We start from the raw sequence: 18587 nt of genomic DNA on the forward strand, positions 1-18587 counted from the left end.
CTCCCCTACAAGGGCAGCATGAGCCAGAAGTGGCTAGAAGTTGAGATAATTTGTTGTGCTCTGTCATAGTTTGCCCATAACTGTCCAACCACTGGGAAGCTTAGTCTTGTTATCCGCCAAATACCCTACATTGTGGAGTTTTAAGGAGGACTCAACACACAAAATAAGGTATGTAGAAGTACTTGAAAAACCATAATGTCATCAGACTAAAGATCTTCACTAGAAAACCCTTGCACTGGAAGACCTTTTCTTGCCATCAGGGCAAGCTCACTTTCATAGCAGATGAGGACACTGAGGTGCGGAGGGGCAGAGTGACAAGCCCGAGAGCACGTGGTCCCTTTAGTGGCAGAGCTAAGGTTAAGACCCAGGCCTCCTAATTTCCAGTCCAGGGATCTTTCTGCCCCAGAATTATCATCATTATTACTGAACTGTTGGCATGAGCATAGCTGTACCCCTCCCCCGTCGCCTCTCTTCCAGGCCAGTCCCCACCTCCCGCTGGCCTCTGTTTATTGTGAGTGGAGGGTTCGGCTGGCTCAGACTGGAAAACAAGCTGGTTGGTCTGTGCTGTGGGCCACCTGGCCCCTGACTGGATCAGAGACATCCTGGATTGTCTGCGAGGAGCTGTGGGGTCTGGCTGGGTTTTGGAAATTTCGAGACAGGCTAGAGGCAGGACTATGGGGATGTTTGTCAGAACGAATGGGGTCTGTTCTCTCTGGGAACAACAGGAAACTCACCTGCCCTGGTTGCAGATTACTGGATCCTCCCATGCTGGAACCAAACATCGCTGTGGACCATTTGGGAACAAAAGCCCTCGGACATGTGCATGACGGTGTGTGTGTGCGCGCGTGTGTATGTGTGTCCTTTAAGGAAAGAGAGGGAAGAGCATTTGGGGTGAAATGGTATCATGTGGGCAAAAAACAGGACATAGCATGAGCGATGATCCCATCCTTCCGCACTGGGAGAGGGTCTCTGGGAAGAGAGAGACCCTCAGGGGTGTGGATTGGAGGCTGGGCCGATGCAGGGTTTTGTCCGTTTCCAGAGCATTTGAGAGCTCTTGGCGTGAGCCTATCCAATCAGCTTCTCCTTTCTGGAGCTTCAGCTTCAGAAGATAAATTAGTAATGAGGACGGTTGCTCAGTGCTCCATGGAACCAGCTTCATGAGGGCTCCAGACACAGTGTCCGTGTAAGACACAAGCAGCTGCTTCTCCTTCATGCTCAACTGGCTCCCGATCGCAGGGGAGCCAACAAGCTGGGATGCTCTCGGTCCTGGCTCCGGCCACCTCAGCAGCGCCGCATGAATGTGACCAACCGGAAAATGTCCCAACCTCCTTTCTGCTTGAAGCTGATGAATGAAGGAAGGTCTACTGTGCTTTGCGTGGTACGGTAGAAAGAGGGCTGGGATGGGACGCCTGGATCTAGTCTTGGCTTTGCCACTAACTGGCCATATGACCTTGGATAAATCGCTTTTCTCTGAATCTAGTTTCCTTGTCTGTACGATGACAAGGGTGGGTTGGGTAATAATAACAAGGAACATTTTGAGGGCATAGACTATGTGCCAGGCTCTGAGCGAAGGACCTTAGAAACATTAGCTATTCTACCTTCACACCAATCCTAACAGGCAGGTATTATTTTAAAGCCCATTTTACAGATGAGATCATTGAGGCACAGAGAGGTTAAGCCACTTGCACAAGGTGCTGTAACCAGGATTCAAACCCAGGTTTGCCTGACTGTAAAGTCGATGATCTGTATTGGGTGATCTCGAGGGTCTGACATTCGAGAATTTCTTCCTGGAAGAGAAAGACCAAGAGAGAGGGTGGGAAGGAGGAGTGGGGAAGAGGGGGGAGAGAAAATAATTTCCGGCGTGATGGAAAATTTGAGGCCTTTTAATTGTAAGAAGAGAGCAGGGTGTGTGCAGGGTGGAGGGTGGTGGTGAGTTGCTGTGCGATGAGAAATCTTGTACATATTTTTTGCAAATATTTTCTGCTTTGCCTTCAAGGAGCCTCTCAGCAAGGATCATTACAGGTGCAAAAATCCGCCCCCCCCCCCCCCCGCCCCATGCACCCTTCTGCTAGTTCCCCATGACCCAGACACTGAATTCTGAAAACTTCAAGTTTAAAGTGACAGATCCATTTGCTAATTGCTGAAACAAGAGCTCCTGGCACAAAGGTTTGCTTTTCCCAGGGGCCTGATCTGCTTTGGGTTGGTAATGCCTCTTGTTTTCATGCAACCGGAAAAAAGAAGGATCTAACGTGTCCAGCATCTCGCCACGTCAGGAATCCGGTGAGCGTGAGTCATTTCCAAAACCATTGTCAACCCTATTCTGGGAAGGTGCCCTTCAGACCAGAAAGTATTGCAGTTCAGCCAGCAGAGGACACAGGCATCGGGAAGGTTTCTGACCTGAATACTGCCTGTGTGTGCAGGTGCCCTTGTCCCCCGACCTGTAAGCCTGAAGAGCGGTTCATGCCTTGGGCTTGCCAGAGAGCAGGACTGCACACTGACAGCACGAGTTTCCATGCTTGTTACTCATCCCAGGCTTTGAAAGCAGACAAAGCAGGGTCTGGAGTCCAACCCCACCACTTAGGTAGATGTGCGATACGGGGTTTGTTGTGGACCATCAGGTTCCCCTGCCGTTGAAAAGGAACAGTGGTGTCCTCACAGGGTGATGTGAGGACTCCATGAGACCATCCTCGGGAGGAGTGCTTTCTATGTCCTGCCCATCCCAGCCCCTGACACCCAGTTAGCACTTAGCACTGGTGCCCTGGCTAAACCACATAGACCGGGGCAGGTGCCCGACATGGTCTAGTGCCCACTCTATGCCATATGCCCCTCTACATGCTTGAAATATCCTCACTCATGAAATTCTCTCAACAACCTTAGGAGGTAAATAGTACCAGAGAGGTAAAAGAATTTGTCCAAGGTCAAACAGCTGGTAATGACGGAACTGGGCTCGAACCCAAAGAGTCTCACGATGAGTCTGTGATCTTTTACAACTGTCGCTGCCATCTGTAGTCTATACGTATGTATTCACTGGCTGAAATACATTGTGGATCCCATCCACCCTTTAGTGTCTTTTAACGGTTCAGGAAAGCTATCAAGGCTTCTGCCTGCCTTCAGTTCTTTCTGTGTGATCAGGGACTTAACCATTTAAAGGCTAGGAAATGAAAATGCTCTCTGACTCTTAGTTTCTTTATCTGTAAAAAGGAGTTTGTTGGGACGACTAATAAAAGCATATGTGAAAATGCATGATGCACAGTGAGTGTGCAATGAATACCTGATTAAAATTTCATTATAAGTGGAAGAGAGATTATACTTAAGCAATTGTAACAGAAATCTGATGCCTTTCCTTCATTGCCTCTGTGGGTTTTCGTTTTCAGGCTTCTAGTGACCGCGTTCTCACCTGAGAAATGCTGTTTTCTTTAATCTTTTCCTTCGGGGTCCAGCATGCTGGACTGGGAACCACATCCATCCTGGAACTTCCGTGAGCATCCTAAGAGTAGGATCTAGGCTGTGGCTGAATAGGGAAAAGTCACAGCTTTAATATCGGAATCGTATGTTTTTTTTTTTTTTTTTCAACGTTTATTTATTTTTGGGACAGAGAGAGACAGAGCATGAACGGGGGAGGGGCAAAGAGAGAGGGAGACACAGAATCGGAAGCAGGCTCCAGGCTCTGGGCCATCATCAGCCCAGAGCCCGACGCGGGGCTCGAACTCACGGACCGCGAGATCGTGACCTGGCTGAAGTCGGACGCTTAACCGACTGCGCCACCCAGGCGCCCCAGGAATCGTATGTTTTTTAATGTTTATTTATTTTTGAGAGAGAGAGAGAGAGAGCGAGCACAAGCAGGGGAGGGGCAGAGTGCGAGAGAGAGAGGGAGACATAACCCAAAGCAGGCTCCAGGCTCCAAGCTGTCAGCTCTGATCCCGATGCAGGGGCTGAAACTCACAAACTGTGAGGTCATGACCTGCAGCGAAATCAGATGCTTAACTGACTGAGCCACCCAGATGCCCTTTGGAATCTTTTTAAAGTAAGTTTGTCTCCATTCTCAAAACGTGTTGTCTTGTTCCTGGTCCATTAAATGCCTTGGAAACCCACAGGAGGAAAGTACATGCTAAAGACGCAATTAAGATTGTGTCTATTCCAGGACTGAGATACTTGTCTGAGGGTCCTTTCTGGCTTAACACACTTCCCTGACCTGAGCGCCTCCAAAGGGAGCCCCGTTTCCGAAGTCTTGGCAAACACTGTTCATTTACTCATAACAATCAGGACACTTAGTCTCAATGAATTTTTTCAGAGACAAGAAATCCAAGCCTTCAAGAGAGTTTCCCCTCCTGCCCGCCACCCACCCACCCCCCCCCATCCCCGGGCAGGAAGCGAGTACAGGAAACGGAGGGCCTTCCACACCAAACTCTCACATGGCTGCCTTCACTGGGGTGGTTGTGACAAGAGGTGGCAGTGGTTGGGATGTGGTGGAGATGGAACACCAGGAAAGCAGTGGTGAGCTTAGATTTGTTCCAGAGACAGAACCCGCATGCCATGGTACTGAATTAGATGTGGACAAAGAAAGGAGGGATCAAGAATGACTCCTGGAATTTAGACAACCTCAGTCTTGTGCAAAATGGTGTTGGGTCCATGTTATTTATTCATCAAGCGTGGTTCGTGATGAGAAAGTTTGAAAATAGGTGTCAGGAAGACTAGCTAAATAATTACGGTATCTCTAGAGATGGAATGCTGTGGAACCATGACAAAATACTAAAAGAGCTCCAAAGAAGAACATCGAGTATAGATAGCTGGGTTAAAAAGCATGTAACATCACATATGGTATGCTACCATTTGCATAAAATAAAGGGGGGGAGAATATTTATAGTCCCATCTGCTTCCGCATGCAGAAAATATCTCTGGTGGGATATACCAAGAAACTGGTAGCTTCGGGAAGGGAACCAGGTGGGTGGGGCAAGGGGGGAGGCTTGTTGTACGCCATTTTGTACTTTCTGAATTTTGAGTCATTGACTATATTACTTTATGAATTTTCATGGGACTGTATTCCTTTATTGGTTTTCTATTGCTGCTATAGAAAATTACCACAAATGCAGTGGTTTAAAACAATGCAAATTTATGATCTCATAGCTCTGGAGGTTAGAGGATTGACCTGGGTCTCACCGAGTTCAAATAAAGGTGTCAGCAGGGCTACACTCCTCTCTGGATGCTCTAGAGGAAAATCTGTTTCCTTGCCTTTTCCAGCTTCTAGAGGCCGCCACATCCCTTGGGTTGTGGCCCCTTCCTCCATCTTCAAAGCCAGCAAAGTTGCATGTCTCTGGCCCTTCTTCCATAGTCTCATCCCCCTCTGACTACAGCCAAGAAGAGTTATCTTTTAAGCACTCATGTGATTAGATCTAGCCCCCTCATCCCCAGGTAATCTAGGATAATCTCCTCATCTTAAAGTCCTTGATTTCATCCAGTGTGCAAAGTCCCTTTAGCCGTGTGATTAACATAGTCACAGATTCAAGGGATTGGAATGCGGACATCTTTGGGGCCACTATTCTGCCTACCCCAATTACCTATTCAAAAAAGTTTTTAATGCAAAAAAAATAATAATGACTCCTAAACTTTTGGTATGAGCTATTGGTGGGAAGGGATAATGGTGTTCTTTACTGAGCACAGGATCAGGGGGGCAGACACAGGTTGGGGGAGGTGGAGAATCAAGGTCTGTTTTGAACAAATTCTTTTGAGATACCAGTAGACTTTCCAGGGGTGATAACAGACTGACACTTGAGTTTGTGGGTCTTGTGCTCTCCTAAGAATGGTTGAGGCTGAAGATACAAATGTGGGAGACACCAACATACAGAAAGTGGTTAAAACCTTGAAACTGGCTGAGAACACTCAGGGAGAGGATGGGGATGGAGAGGAGCAGAAGCCCCAGGACTGTGGTCTGAAGCCCGTAGGTAGGTGGAGGAGGAAGAATGAGCAAAAGAAGCCAAAAATGAACCTGGGGGGGATGCGGGAAAACCATGTTACCTCCTCCTGGAGATCCCTCAGCCACCCAGATCGAAAGAGCCACTGCCTCGCTCCGTTTTTCTCCATCACACTCCCTTGCCCACTTTGCAAGGATGAGTGCAATCTGTGATTCTCTTTTTTTGTGTGTTTACTGCCTGTGTCCCCACTATGTTGTGAGCTCCCTGAAAGCAGAGCTCTGGTGGTCTGGATCATTGTTGTGTCCCCAGCACCTAGCCCGGTGCCTGGCTCAGAGTAGGCATTCAAGTATTTGTTAAATGAATGAGTGAAGGAAAACAAACTTAACCCTTCTACCCCCAATCCATAAATAATGAAGTTAAAGAAGAAAACGGCACAGGTCTTTTGATCCTCCAGTGACCATGTCCCATAGGTAAGTTTCCACAGGAGTTGTCTACAGAGTGTGCTTTTAAAAGCACCAGGAAAACACCTCTATTCCCTGGTGTCACCATTGTTCACTTATCTCCTAAAGTGAGGCATCACCCTCTTAGCATAGTGCCTTGCCCCTAGTAAGCTCTCAATGGATCTTAATAAGCTATTCTTGTTATTTGGGCTTTTAAAAATGCAAACAACCCTGGGAAAGATGGCCACGGAGGCATGAACTCCTTAGTAGTATGAATTCGTTTCTCAGCCGGAATAGTTAAAGAAGGACTTTAGGGTGGGCGGGGTGCAGATGCACAAAGGGAGAAAGTGTTCCAACAAAAATGCTAGGGAATCTACAGCAAATCTCAGTTTGTGGTTTTGCTGAGGCCCACACCTGCACGGCATGAGGATTGCTCTGCCAGCCGCATCAGCCACTGGCTTCTCATTTCGGGGGGTGTGAGGCTCCCTCTGAGCCCAGCCAGGCAGTGGAGGAAATGAAGAGACTCTCAAGGGAGGGGCGAAGGAGAGAGGATGGGGTAGGGTGGAGAGCAGCCACCCTGAGAGCAGCTGCCTCTGCAAGACGGCGGGCTCCTCCCGCTGCTGGAGCTGCTCCTCCAGGAGTCAGGTAAGTGGTTCCGTGGGCGCTGCGAGTTCGCTTTCAGTTCCTCTCCTATTTGTCTGGAATCTGGGAGCACCTGCTATAGAGTGGGCACTCTGTGGCTTAAAGGGATTAGAGCAAGGCACTCCCACCTTTCCTTAAACTGTACACACATCTTCAATCCCTAAATCGGAGCACAAGCTGACAACTATGTGTGCAGATAATGGAGAGGAGTCATGTCCTTGTGGCTGGAGTCTGTCTAAAGGCTTATAGGAAAAGGACTGAGCTGCAGATTAGTGCTTTATGATGAGCAGTTTGGGAACCGGCAGGCAAATGTGTATTGTTGGGACTGTATATGTCCATCTGTCCTAGATTCCAAACCAGACAGTGAGGACATGAGGGCAGGAGCCATGCTCTAGTCTAGACTTTTTGGTCCCCCAAACCCTGCACAGTGGTTGGTACATGGGGATTTGTCTACACCTGCCTGGTCCAATACGGTGAATACCTGAAATGTGGCTAGTCCAAGTTGAGATGTGTCGTGGCTATAAAATGCATACTGACCTCGAGGACTTGATAGGAAATGAGAACAAAAAATATCTCAATAGTTTTTACATCAGTATAGGTTGAAAGAATCATTTTTTGGGTGTATCGGGTTAAATAAGAAAAAAATATATTTTTAATGTTTATTTATTTTTGAGAGAGAGAAAGACTGAGAGACGGGGAGACAGAGAGACAGAGACAGAATCCAAAGCAGGCTCCAGGCTCTGAGCTGTCAGCACAGAGCCCGACATGGGGCTCGAACTCACGAACCGCGAGATCGTGACCTGAGCCAAAGTCAGATGCTTAACTGACTGAGCCACCCAGGAGCCCTAAATAAAATATATTATTAAGATTAATGTCATCTGTTCCTTTTTGTTTTTTAAAATGTGGCTACTACAACATTTTGAATTACACGTGCAGCTTGCATTACATTTCTCTTGGGCATCTCTGGTCTGGACTACCCTGACCTTTGCTCGACCCCTTCCCTCTCTCTTCAGCTCTCTGATCAGACTATAGAGGTGCCCTTCACTCTGGGCATATAAACAAAGGCCTCAGACTCTTTTATTGGCCAGAGTAAGATCTCCTGTGTATTTTATATTTGTTGAATCACGGTTTACACCTTAGCAAGTGTGCTGCTCGTACAATGTAACCTATAACCATACCCTTCGTTCTAAGGTAAAGGAATTCAGATTACAGCAAGTAGGAGGGGGACTAACTTTTATTAAGCACCAGCCTCACAAATGTTTTCTCCTTTAAATTTATTTTCATGCCAGCTCTGCGAGGTAGGCATTATTTACTTTCTCAGACAAAAGAAACTGAGGCTCAGAGGGCTCCGATAACTTGCCCAAGATCACCTGCCTAGTGAGAGGCATGGGGTCAGGACTTGAAAACTGATGGGCCTGGTTCAGAAGGCAAGTTTTCCCCCCACGACTGGCATGTGGCTTCATTTCTGCACATTTGAAATAGAGCCTAAGGGGTTCCCCACGTATCTGTAGGCTCCTATTTTGTCTGCACAGGAAAGGAGCTCATTAGGGAGATGCGGGGTTTCTTTTTCATCACTGATTTCTAGATCGTGCAAGGAACAAGTCCAGGGCTGGTTCTCAGAACACCTGGGGACATTCTCGTCCTGGCGTGGCCCCAACACAACTAAGTGACCTAGGATACGTAGCTTCCAACTCTGGAAACAAAGAGGAACTTTACCGGTTGTGATTCCAAACCTGCTGGCTGGGAAAACAAACTGAGGCCCCTCTTGTTGCTTAATCCCTAACGGGTTATGCCTAAAGTTGAGGACTTTTTTTTCTAAATCGATAATTTTTTCTTTTTTAACACTCTGTGAATCTGTTGGTTCCTTATGTCAAGATTTCTGTTGAGTGTGATGAAAACGAAATTCCAGATAAGGGGATCCACGTTGTGTGGGTGGGCAGGAAACCTCAAGTTCATTTTCAAGGATTAGGGGGCTTTTGAGGACTGCCCATGTGGTTAGTATTTTCCAGAGCTGTTTCATACATACCGCTGCACGTCTTGGAAATTTCGATCTGGTATCATTGCTCTAATGACTAGAAATCCTCGTTATCTATTTAGCAGATGGGAGAAGCATGCCAAGTCTCTCCATAAGCCTGCTTATTAATCCTCTCTGAAAAGCCGGTTTGTAAGAGTGACATCAAAGGGGGACGCCCCAGGAGTGCTCTTTTTAGGACTCTGACAGCCTGTCCCCTTGCTGAGTCTGAATGTAAAGAGCGAGCTGTAGCTCTGATTACTTGACAGGCCGTCAGGCTCCCTAAGCATTCCCCGTCCCCAGCTCAGGCCCAACTCAAGCCTCTTTATCCAATGCTCGCTGATTGCTGCGGACAAGGCCTACGAAGATGAATTTTCCGGATGAGTTGCCATTTCTTGTTCCTGATCTCTGGAGGGTAAATCTAAGTGGCCTACAGTAGTTAGTTCTTCTAAACAGATTTCAGGGTGAATAGTGATTTGTATCTATCCAACTTGGCAGAGCCATAAATTAATTCACCGTCAGATTTTGAGGCCCTGATGTTAAAAGAAATGGGTCAGGGAATGTACCCCTAATCTAAATCCCTTTGAAACTTTGTTTGGGGCTCAAACTTTGTTCTGGGTTTTGTGAGGGGGGTGGGGGGAAGGGACAGACAGAACCGTTAGTAAGGTTTTGAAAACCTGCTTCTCCTTGGTTGTTATTAATTCCTTCATGAATTGAATTTTATGAGATCATGGTCTGTATGATACTGAGCATTTGGCATTATTTTAAAGTTGTGTGTCTATCTACATACACACTTTGTAACCCTCTAGTTCGGCCCTTTTTACTGAATTCTGTCCTGTCTCATTTCCCTGACATTTCCGGCAATGAGTTCCGTCAACTTCTACTTATCTGAAAATACACTTATTGTATTTTCCTGTTTCAGGAATATTATCACCTGATATAGAACGTTTTTTATTGAAGGGATGGCTGGGTTGCTCAGTCGGTTAAGTGTCTGACTTTGGCTCAGGTCATGATCTCGCAGTTCTTGGGTTCGAGCCCCACGTCAGGCTCTGAGCTGTCAGCACAGAGCCTGGAGCCTACTTTGGATTCTCTCCCTCTCTCTCTGCCCCTCCCCTGCTCACACTCTGTCTCTGTCTCAGAAATAAATAAACATCTACAAAAAAAATTTTAAAAAAGAATGTTTTTTATTGAAATGTAGTTGACATACAGTTATATTAGTTTCAGGTATACAGCATAATGATTCAACAATTCTACACATTACTCGGTGCTCACCGTGGTGTTGATGGAGTCACCACCTGTCAGCAAAGAGCACTATTATAATCTCATTGACTATATTTCCTGTGCTTCACTTCTAATCTTTTGCAACTGGGAGTTCTTACATCTATTTCACCCATCCCCCAACCCCTCCCCTTTGGCAACCACCAATTTGTTCTCTGTATTTAAGAGTCTGTTGTGGGTTTTTGTTTTTTTTTTGCCTCTTTTTTCTCTGATCATTTGTTTCATTTCTTAAATTCCACATATGAGTGAAATCATATGATATTTGTCTCTCTCTGACTTATTTCACTTACCATTATTCTCTCTGAGTCCATTTATGTTGTTGCAAATGGCAAGATCTCATTTTTCATGGTTGAGTAATATTCATTGTATGTATATACCACATCTTCTTTATCCATTCGTCTATAGATTGATACTTGGGTTGTTTCCATAACTTCGCTATTGTAAATGCTGCAATAAACATAGGGGTGCGTGTATCTTTTTGATATATTGTTTTCATTTTCTTTGGACAAATACTCAGTACTGGAATTACTGAGTCGTATGATATTTATATTTTTAATTTTTTTGAGAAAGCTCCATACTGTCTTCCACAGTGGCTGTACCACTTTGCATTTCCATCAACAGTGCAAGAGGGTTCTCTTTTCTCTACATCCTCACCGACACTTGCTTTTTCTTGTCTTTCGGATTCTAGCCATTCTGACAGGTTTAAAGTGATATCTCGTTGTGGTTTTGATTTGCATTTCCCTCATGATTAGTGACATTAAGCATCTTTTCATGTGTCTGTTGGCAACCTGTATGTTTTCTTTGGAAAAATGTCTGTTCAGATCCTCTGCCCATTTTCAATCAGATTATTTTCTTTCTTTCTGCTGCTGTTGAGTTGTAGAAGTTCTTTATATATTCTGGATATTAACTCCTTACCAGATATGTCATTTGCAAATACCTTCTATTCAGTAGGTTGTCTTTTTGTTTTGTCGATGGTTTCCTCTGGTGTGTGAAAGCTTTTAATTTTGGTGTAGTTCCAATAATCTATTTTTGCCTTTGTTTCCTTTGCCTAAAGAGACATATCTAGAAAAATGATTCTACAGCTGACGTCAAAGAAATTATTGCCTGAGTTCTCCTCTAGAAGTTTCATGGTTTCGGGTCTTACATTTAGGTCTTTAATCCACTTTGAGTTTATTTTTGTGTGTGGTGTAAGAAAGTGGTCCAGGTTCATTCTTTTGCAGGTTGCTGTCCAGTTTTCCCAACACCATTTGTTGAAGAGACTTCCCCATTGTAGAGTCTTACCTCCTTTGTCGTAAATTAATTGACCATACAAGATTGGTTTATTTCTCGACTCTGCGTTCTCTTCCACTGTCTGCTTTTGTGCCAGTACCACACTGTTTTGATTACTACAGCTTTGTGGTACCTCTTGAAGTTTGGGATTGTGATGCCTCCAGCTCCGTTCTTCTTTCTCAAGATTGCTTTGGCTATTTGGGGTTTTGAAAAACTGTTTCTTTTCTTTTAAAAAAATTGTTTTCTTTTCTTTTACATTTATTTATTTTTGAGAGACAGAGAGCATGAGTAGGGGAGAGAGAGGGGCAGAGGGAGAAGGAGACACAGAACCCGAAGCAGGCTCTAGGCTCTGAGCTGTCAGCACAGAGCCCGACGTGGGACTTGAACTCACGAACCATGAGATCATGACCTGAGCCAAAGTTGGATGCTTAACCCACTGAGGAACCCAGGCGGCCCTTGAAAAACTGTTTCTTAAGTGTGCTTATTAGCAGCAAGTTCCTGTTGTTCAATGCATTCCGTGACTACTAACTAATCGAGGACCCTCGCTCAAAACTGTGTAGCTGTAAATGAAAGGAGGGAAACATTTCATATGAACAGAAGCCATATTAAGTTACTTCTGGAAAACAAGCTGTTTTGAAGTTCTTTCAATATGTCAACAACGGAAATCGTCAAGATATATGCTACTTTCAAATTAATTTTTTTCTGTGAAAATCCATACGAAAAGAAACTGTAGGGTGACCTAAACTTGCAGGCCGCAGCTTTGATGGGAAGAAAAAGATAATGATGCTGTTTTGCTTTGCTAAGTCTTGTTATCTTTATCCCCCTAAAAGACCACAACCTTCAGAAATAGGGGCTCCATCTGAAAAAACGACCACAACAGAAAAAGCCTTACTGTTAATACTATTAATACGGCTGTGAGGACATGTCATTATTCCAGGGAACAGTGTGGCACTTTCAGAAACTGCTAAGGGAAATTTCTGTGTCCTTTTAACTGGGTCGAGGAGAGTCTTTCAAGGCAGGGAGCGCACAGTAGGCACTCAATAGACTGAATAAACAGGATGTGGCGAGGAGCCCTTTGCTGACTTGCCATTCTCTGGCCTCTCGCCGCCTCCTAAAGCTGTTGGAAGGGTTCTGCATCCTCTAAAACACAGAAGGGAGTGTGGCACACTCAAGTTCATTCGGTGGTAAAGGGCTAAGTGACATCCCTGTTTAGATGCAAGTCTGGGCCTTACGGCCCTGGGGTACCCTGCCGGGGAGGGAGAGGAGAGAGGGAAGGGGGAGGAATGGATGGAGGGAGCATAGTTCTGGTGAGGGCAGTGGTGGGTACTTTCCCTGTAGCTGATGGTGCTCCGGGGGTGCGGTTGGAAGGCTTCAGGGGGACAGGGTTGGATGCTCCCCCTGCCTCTGGGTAGTCCAGCAAGCCCTTCATACTAGCGGCACAAATAGAAAAAGACCCAAGGAAATTGGCTGGCCCGTCTGGCAGGTGACGGTGGCCGCGGGTCAGGCTGGAGGGTGGGGGATGGGAGGATCTGGGAGTCCTTGCTCCAGGCAGCAGTCTTCCTGAGCCTCCAGCCTTGCTCTCCTGGCTCTCTCCTTCACAGGGTCCTTCTTCCATTATGACAAATATTTAACATCTACCCTGCGGGCGGCTTTGAATTTCAAAATGAGCCAAATATAAAGTGGCTCCAATGAAGCTCGGGTGCCGGGCGTGCCAGATTAGGGTGACATTTACTGAAATGCATTTTAAAATAGAACCTCAGGAACGTGGAGATAGTCTAACCCTTGCTCGTCACGTATCAAAATAGACTCATGGCAAAATAAAACAAAGCAACACAAAAACCAACCCAGGGTCCTTGCCAAACTGCTTCCCTGACCTACATTAAAAATAGGCATTACTAGAAAGAGGTCAGAGCGGCAAGATAAGTTCTGGGCTTTCTCAGCGGCAAGAAGGAGAGATGCTCTGTAAACAGAAGGGACACTCAGGGGTTGTGAAAAGAAGTTTTACCGTCATGAGAACTTTTTTGTTTTCCCCTCTAGGGTTCACAGGCGGATTCAATCATGGCCAGGCTGCCTTTGGCAGATCCCTTAGCCTCTGAACACTTCTTTTTTTTAAAGTTTATTTATTTATTTTGAAAGAGAGAGAGAGAAAATGAATATGAGCAGGGGAGGGGCAGAGAGAGAGGGAGAGAGAGAGAATCCCAAGCAGGCTCTGGGGATTGAACTCACAAATCCCGAGATCATGACCTGAGCTGAAACCAAGAGTCTGTCGCTTAACCAGCTGAGTCCCCCAGGTGCCCGTCTGAACACTTCTTTTTAAAAACTATCTGCCCTTTCCAACCCTTCTGTGATGTCAGAACTGACCTCTTAGGGCTCTTCACTTGGGCCACTCAGCTCGCTCTCCTTATGCCACATCCCTCCTTTCTTTGAGAACCACTTCCCATCCTGTCGTCCTCAGCTTGACTTGGGGGGGGGGGCAGCTCTCTCTCCACCCTGTCCTCCCTTATCCTCTCTTTCCTCTCCTCTCCTCCTTCTCTTTCTATGTTCCCTGCAGAAAACTTAGGAAACATGGAGAAGTAAGCAAGAAGAATGCTCACCAGGAATCTCACCACTGAGATCATTATTACTAGCACTGGGGTCTTTACCCTTCCATGGCGTAGATGCAGAAAGATGGACACGATATATTGCTCAGTGGGGAAAAAAGAACACACAATGTGCGCATGTACAGGCACATGCGGGTCCTGCGTATTTATTTTAGTGGAGGATATTTGACATTCTGCTGTGTTACCTGCCTTTTATTGACCGGACAATATGGTGTAAACATCTGCCCCTGTCGATAAATTTGTTTCTATACATCACTTTAATGGTTTAATCTCATTCCACTTTATGGATGTCCCACAATTTATGCAACGATCCACCATTTCTCCATATTAAAGGTGTTTCTCATCTGCTGCTTTTATAAATGACTCAGCAGTCATTGTCTTACACCCAAATGTTGGCATACTGTTAAAAAACAAACTTCAGGGGCACCTGGGTGGCTCTTGATTTTGAGCACCCGACTCCTGATTTTGGCTCCTGTCATGGTCCCAGGGTCGTGGGATGGAGCGACAAGCCAGCCTCCCCACCCCGTACTGAGCAAGGAGACTGCTTAAGAGCCTCTCTTTCTCTCTCTCTCTCTCTCTCTCCCCCTGCTCCTCCCCAGCTCGTACACAAGCACATGCACACATGTTCTCTCTCTCTTAAATAAATAAATAAATTCAATTAGGTAAATTTGAAGATCTAATTAGCTTTATTAAATGATTCATAATTTAGGCAGCATCCCAACCAGCAAGCAGAGGGAAGCTCCGAAGGGTTACAGAAAGGGAAGGGTCTTTTTTTTTTTTTAATTAAATTAAATTAAATTAAATTTAATTAAATTTAATTTAGTTTATTTATTTATTTATTTATTTTATTTTATGAAATTTATTGTCAAATTAGTTTCCATACAACACCCAGTGCTCATCCCAAAAGTTGCCCTCCTCAATACCCATCACCCACCTTCCCCTCCCTCCCACCCCCCATCAACCCTCAGTTTGTTCTCAGTTTTTAAGAGTCTCTTATGCTTTGGCTCTCTCTAAGGGAAGGGTTTTTAAAGGCAGGACAAGGAAGTCATACATAGAAAAAAAAATTATTTTAGGTGACGTCACTTTCATTTGGGGACAAAAGGGTAATTAATAAGTAGATTGGTTCATCTTTCTTTGGGAGATGGAGAGATCCTAGGTGACCTTTTTGGTGCTGCCCAGAACATTCCTGACTAACCAGTTAAGACTAGATTTCGGGGGGGGGGGGGGGTGAGGGGGGGATTGAACTGTAATTAGATTAGGTAATAAGTCCCAGTTTGGTGACTCGGTCTAAGTGACACCATTTTGGGCTGCGGTTTTCTTTTTAATAATACATATCCTTAGCTATTTCCTCAGGACAAATTCCTCCAAGTGAAGTTGCTGGGCCAAAGAAGGAAGGTCATTCACAGGGCTTTTTTGATACATACCGCCAAATTGTCTTTCACAAAGATTGTAACGATTGACTTCCTGCCCGAGTGCCCATCCTCAGAAAGCTTGCCAGGACTGACTATCTCATTCTTTTTTTTTTTTTTTTTTAAGTGGTTTTAAGTTGTTTTCATTTAACTTCTTTCATTACTAGTGAGATAGAATTTATTTTATAGATGTATGCATCTGGCCATTTGCACGTGTCTTTGTCCAAACATATCTTGCGCCTGGATGGGTTCAGTGCCAAGGACTGGGTAGTATGGCAGCTTGCAAGGATTGACAAGACATGGCTGGTTTTAGGATTCACAGTTAAAATGAGTCTTCTCTTTCCTTTTTCTAGTACTTTCTACTTTGGAGAGGTTGGGATCAATGGCAAGAGATGATGATTTCCTTAGATTCATATTCAACCTCCATGCCATGTATTTGGGTTCTTTGCAGTTTTTTCTAGAAATCCATCAGTTATGGTAGACAATGGGACTAAAAAGTAAATTCACATCCTGCTCATATTTCTGTGACAGATTCATGGAACCAACGACGTGCTCTTTTATTGTAGTTGGGTGTTTTTTGTTTTTGTTTTTTTTTTTGGCATTTTACCTTTTACTCTCCAAATTTATTCAACAATACAAACAATTTCATTTCTCCTATAGGCAGCTTTTCATTTTCTGTTTATGATTCAGTACCTTTGCTTCACGCCGATATCTTAGGAGAAGCAATATATGAACTTAGTATTTTATTTTAGAATTTGTAACTTAAAAACAATAATATGTAGCAAGTTTATGAAATTTAACTGCAGTTAATTTTTGTTTTGAAGAAACAACCCATAAACAATAGCTATGCTTGGACGCCTGGGTGGCTCAGTCGGTTGAGCATCAGACTCTTGATTTTAGCTCATGTCATGATCTCAAGGTCATGGGATGGGGCCTGCATAAGATTCTGTATCTCTCCCTCTATTCCTACCCTCCCCGGCTTGCTCTCTCTCTCTCTCTCTAAAATAAAGAAAAAATAACCAGTATCTATGCTTTAGTTGGCAGTCCATTATATAAACACCTCTAATGTATGATAATTAAAATAAAAATTAATATTAAAATTAAAATACTAAATATTAAAAAGAATAGAAATATTAAAACTAATAATTAAAATAACTATTTTATGGATATGTGATGGTAAATGAGCATTAATTACTACAAAAGTGAGTTATGTCATAATGGAAATGATAGATTATGATTAGGAATTCTGAGCTACCATTCAGGCAGCAATATGAATTTTAATGCAAAATTTCGAATTTACCTGATACACCAGTACTAATAGAAGTGGGTTTTTTTTGGTTTTGTTTTGTTTTTAATTTAGATAAAAATCCAAACAGTGGTTGGAAAAGCATCTCCTTGTTTAGAAGCATTAGTTAATGTGGATGTTTTCAATCAGCAAGTTATCAACCCATTCTGCTTCAACTTATGAAGCAAGTAAATGTCAACACTATTGGATAAAGTCTTTATTTCTCTGTGTCAGAAACAAAATGGATTTTGTTAGATAAATCATTTTATTGTTATCTGCCAGAAAATTATTGGAATAAGAATATAAACTACCTACCTTTTGGAATCAGCAGTTAAATAAAAATCTGGAAAAAATTCAAAGTAATAGCAATGTTTATGATGCAGGTAGTGTCCTTAAATGCCATGCTCTTGAACAATAAACAACCTGAACAACTGTCCTTCACTACTCTAGACGTTTATGTGGCCGTTACAGTTAATACAGCACTCCTACTTGCATGCAAGTAACCTGTGTAGGAAACGGAGGAGAGTCTACGTGATCGTCAGACCTGTGTTTGGATGCTGGTCACTCTGTTTGCCATGAGCTTGGGCGATTCATTCACTACTCCCTAGGAATCCTCGGTCACCCCATTTACAAGTGAGGAGAAGTAACATCAGCCAAGAGGCTGACATTCTGATTTTCTTAGGAAGCCAAATGTTAAGGCAATTGTTTGAGGCTTGCAAATAAGCCACTGTGCAAACTGAAAGCCTAAAGATGGTCTTTAAGGCAACCTCCAACCAATAAATGGCCCTGTGACAAACCTCAAGAGCACACAGGGCTTCTATTCTGAGAAATGAAATTTTGCAAAAACAACCAGAAAAACAGTTAAAGCCCCAGAATGGTGAGAGTATTTACTTCAGGGGAAGCCAGGAGGAAGCTTGCTTGAACATCTTCCTCCTGTCTGTCCCTTTTCCCCTCTGCTGGCCCCACTTGATTTCAGCAGCATATCTGTAGCTGGCCTGGAAAAAAGGAATGTGTCCAGTCTTTCCTCCATTCATCAAACATTTGCTGTAGCCTCCTATGTTCCAGGCACTGGCCTATCCTCTGGGAAGAAAAATCAAATCAGACGTGCTCTCCGTCCATGCAGGGCTTCTGAAGTCTTGTTTGTGAGCTGCTGTCTTTTTTGCACCCTGTCCTCCCAGGTTCTGTCCCTTCTGCCTTCCACTATCCCAGGTGACAGCTGCCCTTCATGCTCAGGTATCCAGTGCACCTTCTCTTCAATGATTTCAGTTATTCATTGTGGAAAAAGGACCGCATGTTCCCACTTTGCCCTGCAGCACCTGGCATGTCCACAGTCCCAGTGCTGCCTAGACTTAGCTGCCCATCGTCCAGCACCAGGATGAATGCCGCCTCCTCCACGCCAACCTGCTTTCCTCACCCAATTTAGAACTGAATTGTCCTTCCTCTCTGATCCAATAGCCACTTGTTTATACATCATTTTAGCACTGACCACGCACCTGCCTTTTGTTACAGTGGTTGCAGCCAATGAATACCTCCCGGGGGATGGGAGGATGAGGTTGGAAAGGTACTCTTTGAGCCCAGGGCCGTGTCCAATTCCTCTGTAACTCTGCTCAGAATTAGCATGATCAAATCCTTCTGTTGGTGGCACTCTGCCATCAGGAGTCCATGGATGGCTCTTAGGGTTTATTTATTTAATATATTTTTAAATTTTTAAATTTTTTTAAAATTAAAAAAAAATTTTTTTAAC

Source organism: Lynx canadensis, chromosome F1 (genome assembly GCF_007474595.2).
Source record: "Lynx canadensis isolate LIC74 chromosome F1, mLynCan4.pri.v2, whole genome shotgun sequence".
NCBI lineage: Eukaryota > Metazoa > Chordata > Mammalia > Carnivora > Felidae > Lynx > Lynx canadensis.